The sequence below is a fragment of the Sycon ciliatum genome, chromosome 4 (assembly GCF_964019385.1).
Source record: "Sycon ciliatum chromosome 4, ocSycCili1.1, whole genome shotgun sequence".
NCBI lineage: Eukaryota > Metazoa > Porifera > Calcarea > Leucosolenida > Sycettidae > Sycon > Sycon ciliatum.
The window spans coordinates 36,060,916-36,070,165 of record NC_088646.1 but is presented as its reverse complement, the minus strand read 5'-3'; positions in this window follow the sequence as shown (position 1 = coordinate 36,070,165).

Genomic DNA, 9,250 nt, shown 5'->3' with positions numbered 1-9,250 from the left:
CATTGCTGCTTTCACTCGCCTCAGCCTGCAAGTGCCGGAAATCGACCACCACACCAGAGCGCTGCTGTTCGTCAGGGGTCTAGTGCCGCACATCCAGCGACAGGTCATGCGTGAGCATCCACGTACCCTGGAGCAAGCTGTCATGGCAGCAAACACCGTGGAGCAGTCGTCAGGGCCACCGGCGTCGGGGCCACCAGCCAGTAGAGAGTCGCGTTCCGTGCCCAGCTTCCGTGGTCAGACTCAGGGCCTCCGCAAGCTGACGGACCAAGAGCGTGTCCAACTGCGAGCAATGGGACACTGCTTTGCTTGCAGGAAGCCAGGCCACCTCGCTAAAGACTGTACTGAGGGTGGACAGCGCTACCCAAACGCTGGTCGCCAGTAAGAAAGGGGGTGCGCTTACTGGCGACGACCCAAGCACCCACGCCGGTACCAGTCGCTAACCGGTTCGGAGCTCTGGAGGTTGAAGACGTTGCTCTCCAGGAACCTACGGAGCCGGAGACACCCATAGCTGTAGGAAATTGTCCCGTTGCAGAAAGGTGTCATGTCAGCAACGTCAGCGTCGGCAATGAACCTGAACACGACCTACTGCGCATACAGGGAAAGATCGGCGGTCGCCATGCAGTGATGCTGATAGATTCCGGTTCGACGCATGACTTCATTGCAGACAGTTTTGTTCGAAAGCATCATCTTGACACGGATGCAAGCTCAGCAGTGCTGAGCGTAACATTGGCGGACGGCTCGACCAGCGAGGTCCCGCAGATTTCCACACGCACGCTAAGGGTGATAGTCGGGGGCTTCAGTGAGGAACAGCACTTTACTGTGTACCCCCTGACTCGCTACGACGCTATTCTTGGCAAGCCGTGGCTTACAAGGAACAACCCCAGCATCAACTTCCGTACGAACGAAGTTCAGTTGGACGGTGAGCCCTTTGTTGCCAAATTGCCTTCAGCTAACCCGCCGACAGCCGACCGGCCATCTGTGGAAAGCATGTTTATCAGTGGCCGACAAGCTCGTCATGCCCTGAGGAGTGGTGCCGAGGGGTTTCTTGCATGGGTCACTGCTGCAAACGAGGAGAATCGTTCCGGGCCACAACTCCAGGAATCAGAGCAACAAGACATCCAGAACCTGCTCAAGAAGTACCAGGATTTATTTCCAGACGAGCTGCCGAATGAGCTTCCACCGAAGAGACCAGTCGACCATGAAATCCAGATAGAAGATGGAGCCAGACCACCGTCTCGACCCGCCTACCGCCTGCCGAAACCAGAGATGGACGAGCTCCAGTCACAGCTGTCAGAATTACTTGAGAAGGGATTCATTGAGCCAAGTAAGTCGCCATACGGTGCACCTGTGTTTTTTGTGAAAAAGTCGGATGGTACTCTGAGAATGGTGTGCGATTGGCGAGAATTGAATAGAATTACGATCAAAAACAAAGCTTGTCTTCCTAATATTGATGACTTATTCGACACGATCCAGGGCAGTGCATATTTCTCCAAGTTGGACTTGCGGTCGGGGTACAATCAAATCAGAATTCAAGACTCGGATGTTTCTAAGACGGCCATTAATACGCCGTTCGGCCACTTCCAATTTAGAGTCATGGGATTCGGGCTGACTAATGCCCCGGCCACCTTTCAGTCACTCATGAACTCTATTCTGCAACCGCATCTCCGAAAATTCGTTGTAGTATTCTTGGATGACATTCTAGTTTTCAGCAAGACCTGGGAAGATCATCAGCATCATCTTCAAACAGTTCTAGAAACACTTAGAAATAGTGAGCTGTATTGCAAACAGTCTAAATGCGAATTCGGCGTGAGAGAAGTTCTCTTCTTGGGGCATAAAATCAACGGCACATCAATTTCCCCTGATCCCAAGAAGATAAGTGCTGTGGAAACATGGCCAACTCCGTCGTCAGTAACTGATGTGAGGAAGTTTCTTGGCTTTGCAAACTATTTCCGAAGGTTCATAGATCGACACTCGACCATCTCTCGTCCATTAGAAGAAATCACCGGAAAAAATTCACGCTTTGAATGGAGCGCTGCTAGACAGAAGGCATTCGAGTCTCTAAAATCAGCATTACTCGAGGCGCCAGTGTTGCAACTGGCCGATGTTGAGAAAAGCTTCACGGTAGAAACTGACGCAAGTGACTTTGCCGTGGCGGGTGTGCTCCTGCAGCAGGGAGAAGATATGGATTTGCATCCCGTAGCCTATTGTAGTCGGAAACTGTCAGCTGCAGAACGCAACTATACTGCGGCCGAGAGGGAAACGTTGGCTGTGGTATTTGCATTAAAGTGCTGGAGAATCTATCTATTCCGCCACTTTGACCTGATGACTGATAATATGGGTGTTGTCTATTTACGAACCAAACCGACTCTCACCAAGCGTGAGGCAAGATGGGTAGAGTTTTTAGCTGATTATGACTTTACGGTCTTTCACAAACCAGGAAAGAAAAACATTGCCGACCCGCTTTCACGCCGTCCAGATCTGTTCAGTGATTCTGAAATAGGCGGGTCATCCTATCCTCCTAACATTCAGTTGAATGCCATAGAGCATACCCTAGAGATTAATCCAGACTTAGCGCAGTTAATTGTCAGCGGTTACAAGTGCGACAAGGATCTTGCTCCCATTATCAGGAGACTGAAAAATTCAAGCCATGACAATCTGCACGACCGTTACCTTCTAAATGAAACACCCGGTTATCTTTATCTCAGATCTTCACCACAGAACAGGTTATGCATTCCAAAGAGTAGCAAACTCCGACTCGCCCTGCTTCAAGAATACCATGACTGTGTGACTGCGGGGCATCCCGGTCGAGATCGCACCTACTTCAGACTCGCTAGATATTTCTATTGGCCCAGAATGGGACTGGATGTAAAGGCGTTTGTCAAGTCATGTGACGTCTGCCAACGAGTTAAAGGCGGCCAGCTAAAAACTGGTCTCTTGCAGAATTTACCAGTGCCCAGTCAGCCGTGGGCGGATATCTCGATGGATTTTATCATGGGTTTGCCTAGGACCGACACAGGTCATGATGCTATATATGTATTTGTAGACCGCTTGACAAAGTGTGTACATTTAGCACCTACTTCCTCTACTATTGACGCTAAAGGAAGTGCTGATCTGTATATTCAACATGTATTTCGACTTCATGGTTTGAGTTCTAGTATTGTATGTGATCGTGATCCAAGATTTACGGCAGCATTTTTTCAGGAATTGTTTGATCGCTTAGGAACGAAACTAGCATTTAGTACTGCCAATCACCCTCAGACAGATGGCCTAACTGAACGAGTAAACAGAATAGTAGAGGATGTGCTGAGGGCTTTTGTAAATCATAAACAAGATAACTGGGATATGCTCCTACCTCTCTGTGAGTTTTCTATCAACAGCGCTACTCAATCATCTACAGGAAACACACCGTTCTTCTTAAATTACGGTCTAAATCCCAGAGCACCACCCGACTTCCTCAACCCTATTCAGGGAGGCAGAGATTCAGCTGATTGGTTGCAAGCAAGACAAGACGCGGTCAAGATCTCACAAGATGCGCTAGTGGCAGCTCAAGCTCGTCAGGCCTTCTATGCAGATCGGACAAGGGTCGAGGGAAAGCTGAAGGTGGGAGATTTGGTAATGGTCTACCGGGATTTCCTCCTGACTCCTGAAGCTCGGGACCGACCATCCCATAAATTACGCCCCAAGTGGTTTGGCCCCTTTCCTATAACCCATGTGGTCGGCCCGAATGCCTACAAGCTCAAGTTGCCTCATACCAGCCGCTGTCACCCGGTATTTAATGTGTCGGCACTCCGTGCCTACGAGAAGAACGCTATTCCTAATAGGAGACAGCCTACGCCTCCGCCTATCACGGACCTTGATGGTCATGCCCGCTATGTGGTGGAGAACATTCTCAGTCACCGCCGCCGGCAGAATCAGCTTCAGTACCTAGTCAAGTGGCAAGGCTACTCTGATGCCACTTGGGAGCCTGAACATTATTTGTTGGATGAATCTGGTAATGACATTGTTCCACTTCAGAAGTACAAAACCTTGGCTTCTGCCCGCTGAGTTTTGCAGTTGAACTTCTAGTTTCACCTTACACATTTGTTGAGCTTATTACACTTTATTTGCATGGAGTTTCAGTCGTCTTATTGTGTTACTTCAGTGCGAAGCCTTTTTCGTCTCGCACGTGTTTGCGCTTATTGTACTCTATTCCACTTGAGCATTTGGGTTATAAGCTCCTTCCTCTCCATAGGAGGGGGATGATGTAACAGTTTTCCCCTGTTCTCTATAACTTTACACTCCCTCGCACCTCATGCGTCTTACGCCTGTCTATTAGCACCTTCATTGGCGCCATTGCCACATGTATACTATCACATTTTGCATATAACTGGTCGAGGCGCGCTCAACCAGGCCTCTTACTTTTCAAGTTTGATTAAACCTGTTACACAACCGGGTGGCGTTTTTCGATAACCGCATCGTAGATGCTGACGCACCCAGTTATGCCAAGGCCAACCTGTCCTGGAATGCCACCGCCAACAAAGCAGCTGCAGCGAAGAATCGGAAATACAAGCATGCCGCTGAAGAGCTACGAGGCTCCTTTACTCCTTTGGTGTGTTCCACTGATGCTGTCCTCCACAGCGAGTACAGTGCGTACCAGAAGCGTCTCGCCAGCCGCTTAGCAGCGAAGTGGGAGTGGAAGTGGAAGTGGGAGAAGTCCTTCTCCGCCATGATGGCTTGGGTACTCGTGCGCACTCAGTTCTCATTTTCAGCGCCGTGGACATGCGTCTGTGAGGCTCCCGTCGCCGTCTTTTGGGACTCTCCGTACATGACGGTGCCGGCGTTGGAATCGGTCACTGAGTCATTTCAAGTTCTCGTTCTGTTTTTCTGGGTTTCCGCTCTTTCTGTGGCTCTCCCATCTATTACCTTTTTCCTTCCGTTTTTCCAGTTCCTATTACAATAATTTGTATACCTTTTCACTGATGGTGATGGTCCTTTATCACTGTCTTTTTCTCACTGTACATGTAGCTCCTCATTGTTTTTTTACCAGGCGTGGGCCATCCCCTGATTTCAAAGGTGCCAAATAAACATTTTACGTTTTACACAGTCATGACGTTGAGCTGGAGCATCAAAAAATACTACACAGATAAGGCCATCCAGAATTAATTCGTTGTTTCGGGTCACCCGACCGACCGTCTTTTTTCACCCGACCGCAAAATGTTTTTTTTTTTTATAGTGCATGCAAATGTACAGACTAGACTACAGACTAGACTATGTACACACGCGACCCTAATAATAGCAGTCCAGATATCGACCTCAGAAGCAGCCATGGCTAGCCAAATGACAGGATGCAGCGCTTGGTGACGACGTTGTCTTCTATCTCCGATCCGCAATCGGTCCTGAAACAGCATCAGCTCCACCACCTTGTCGCTATTTACAGAAGTTTTCAAGGTGAGAGCTGCTCGCCGGTCAGACTCGTTTGCCAGCGAGGCCAATATCTGGTCCTGGAGGGGACCTGGATCTGATGGGACAATGACTGCGCTGGATTGTATACACTACAGTCAGATTTGATCGACTGGCTAGATGGATAAAAGCTATTCCATGTACATGTGCATGGACGTAACCAAAATAAAAAATAAAATAAAAAATATACCCGACCGACCCTGGTACCATGGTGGTACGGATGAGTGAAGTGACCCGAAACAACGAATTAATTCTAGGTGGCCTAATGAACTCTGCACAAAATGTACGGTGTACATGTACAGTAGCCTGTGAGTGTGAGTAGGTATCGGTTATCGTGGGTGTTTGAAAAACGACTTTCTATTCTTATTTCCGATACATGTATTTATTTCTTACACGCGATAAATCAAGTGTGACATATCAGATGCATGTGCGCAGAGACAGGATGGCCATCATGCATACATGTACATGGACAACGTATACAATGTAGCTGCTGTGCATGCGGGTGTTCATATTCCCATAGTCCATACACTTGCCATGTGGCTATGCAGCATGAGATACATGTACATGACAGCAACAGTTGAACCCGCAGCACTACGTGCGAGGGATGCAATGCGAGTCTGATCAAAACTGCATTGGACAGATGTTATTACTACAGGCGATACACTTTGTACTAATCTGGTATGTTTTGCTCCACCAAATTCATTCTTAGGACCGATATATTCTACTATGCGATAACATTGCTTGTAAGAATAAATGTCCACTTAAAACCCATGTTATGATTATGAAAATATGAGAGGTCATTCTTGTAAGCAGTATATTCTTTTACACGACCCCGCTATAAGTATAGATTATAGACCGGTTAGGAGGTCTATACAGGATATATAGACCGAGTAAAAGACCGAGGTCCCCCGAGGTCTTTTACGAGGTCTATATATCCTGTATAGACCAACTATGAGGTCTATAATCTATTTATCGTGTTCTCCACGCAATAGTTTCTCTTCATATACGACATATCCTTGTAATTCTAGTATTATACTATGGCCTATACCGCATTGTACTGCATTGAAAGTCAAGATCATTGTTTAAACTAGGTTCAGCATCAGTAGCACAGTGGCTGGGTGGTAAGGAAGAGTGACTGAGATTCACAAGGTTGTGGGTTCAAATCCCATCTTGTGTATTTCTGCTTTCTTCAAAAATTTCTTTTTCTAAGTTGGAGAGAAAATTTCTAAGTCCAAGAAGTTCTAAGGAGTCAAATATAAGTAGTCAAATATATCGCGTATTTGACTAAGCAGTCAAATACGCGATATATTTGACCGCTTAGGTATCAGGGAAATTAGTGGGGTCAAATACTAAGAAGGCGATAAGCTACATTATTGTCTTTGGTGTGTCTGGCCCTGCTCTGTCCTGGCTTGAGTCCTATCTGAGTAGCCGGTCACAGTTTGTTTCTGTCCTCTCCATCAACTCTGATCCCCTACCAGTGTCTTCTGGAGTTCCCCAAGGCTCCATACTTGGACCTCTTCTATTCGTAGCATACGTAAATGATTTACCCTCTATAGACCCAGGTGTCTCGTTATTTGCTGATGATACAACCCTACTGTCAGCATCCTCGTCCTCAGCGGCTCTTGTACCTCGAGTGTCGGCTCAGATATGCAGTGTCCTACGCTGGATGCAAACATGGCGACTTAGACCCAACCTGACTAAAACCGAAATAATGTTCCTTCCCCCAATCTCATCCATGTCACCTTTACACCATCCTGATTTCCCAGAACCCATAAAGGTTGTTTCCAACCATAAACACCTGGGAATAATGCTTGGTGATCGTCTCTCCTGGTCTTACCATATTGATGCTCTTTGCAGCCGTTCAAGCTCTGCCGTGTTATACGTCCCCATTGTTTCCATCTTCCTGTCAAATGCAAAATTTTGTTTTACAAACTGTACATCCTGCCTCTTTTCATGTACGCTGCTGTTAGCTGGTGTGGCTTGTCCTTGGTTCTCGCTGAGCGTCTCGAAATCCACCATAGAAAACTTCTTCGTATCCTGTTTAGTCTACTCTTCTACTTCCCTGTATGTCCTTGCAAATGCTTGCCCACTGTCGACCCACCGTCAAAAATTAATTTGCACTTTTGCTCACAAATTTAAACTAGCTCTACATCCTCCTCATCTTAGCGTGTATACTGGTTCCGAATCACAGATGGCTCCCAGACAAGATGCTCTGTTGCCCTCCCCTTGGCTAAAACGTCCTCCCTTGTACACTCTCCACTCTTTGTTGCCTACTCTGCTTGGCTTGCGCTGCCCGCTACTACGCGCAATGCCAGTATTATTATTATTATTATTATTATTATTATTATTATTATTATTATTATTATTATAGACAACACCTCATGGCATGAAAAGAAAATCAGCCAGTACGGGAGATGTGGGTGTTAACCAGGGAGTAGTAAAATACTGTATTTTTAATACTACTCCCTGGTGTAAACCAACCATGGTGAATAAAAGAAGAAAAGTAGAAAAGTAATGGTCAAGACGGAGAAGCATGGGAGGGACAGGTGATGGTGAATCTAGTGAGCAGATTTTTAAATGCGTCCAGGGTACTGGCATTGCGCGTAGTAGCGGGCAGCGCAAGCCAAGCAGTAACATGATACTATATACAGTCAGAAAGTGCAATAACTAGGCACAAAACTGACAGAGTACTGAAACATTCGACGTCCTGACACCTAGCTTCAACACATCTCCGTAGCGCTAACCGACAGCCTTCCAACTTGGAAGGTTCAAGGTTATGGAAAAGACCAAAGAGGGGAAGGCAAGCGCAACGAAAACGAGCAAAAGCTACAGTCCCAACGGAACAAAGAATGTCGATTGTTACTGGACGATGACGAGACCAGTACGATATTTGACAAAGCGGTCTAACTACAATTCGAAGCAGCAAAGCAGCACACCACCCAACTTGGGTGGGTCATAAATATCAAAGCAAGTCGCAAGTCGAAGTCGAGCAAGTCGAACACACGGTGCAGAGGAAGAGTGGTGGATCACTAAGCCAACCGAATGTGCCTTCTCCACCGTTGCCCTTGCCGCCACCGGAGCCACCACCAGTGCCGTTGGTGGCTGGGGTTGGGGAGGAGTCGGCAACAACAGTACCGCCAATCACAGACATTGAGCCCATTTCTTTGACACAGTATCCGGCTGTGCGGACACCGCAGCACCCTCCGGCGCTTGATCCGTGGGTCCAGAGACCACGGAGGTCGACCGCCAATTATTCAACCGAAATATATGCTAGGAATGGCCAAGGCCCACGCGGAGCATCGAAGGAGACCGGAAGCCGGGGGCAAAACGGAACACAATCTCGGGACGTAGATGAGGTAAGGACAGTGGCACGGGACAGACGTAGGAAGGAGAACATGGATGGTATCAGACGACTGACTGGTGGTGAATATGAGTGGGGTGATGATGCGGCGGATGACGAGAATACAGATGACGACGAGGCGGATGACGGCGAGGATACAGATGACGACGAGGCGGGTGATGACGAGGCGGCGGATGAAGACGAGGCGGATGACGGTGAGACGGCTGGTGGTGATGGTGATAAAACGGACGAGGAGGAGTCAGGTGGCAGGGAAGGTGATGGAGCTGATGAGGGTGAAATTCGTAAGAAGTCAGCTGTGTATTTGCATTTGTTATCTCGTCCCGATTGTTTGAGTGTGTATGATGATTCCCACTTCTCTGTACTGTGTCGTGCCCGTTATGTCCAGCAGTTGAAGGTCCTTGAAGCTGTTTGTATTCGTACGCATAAGCCCGATTTGTGTAAGCAAAAAGA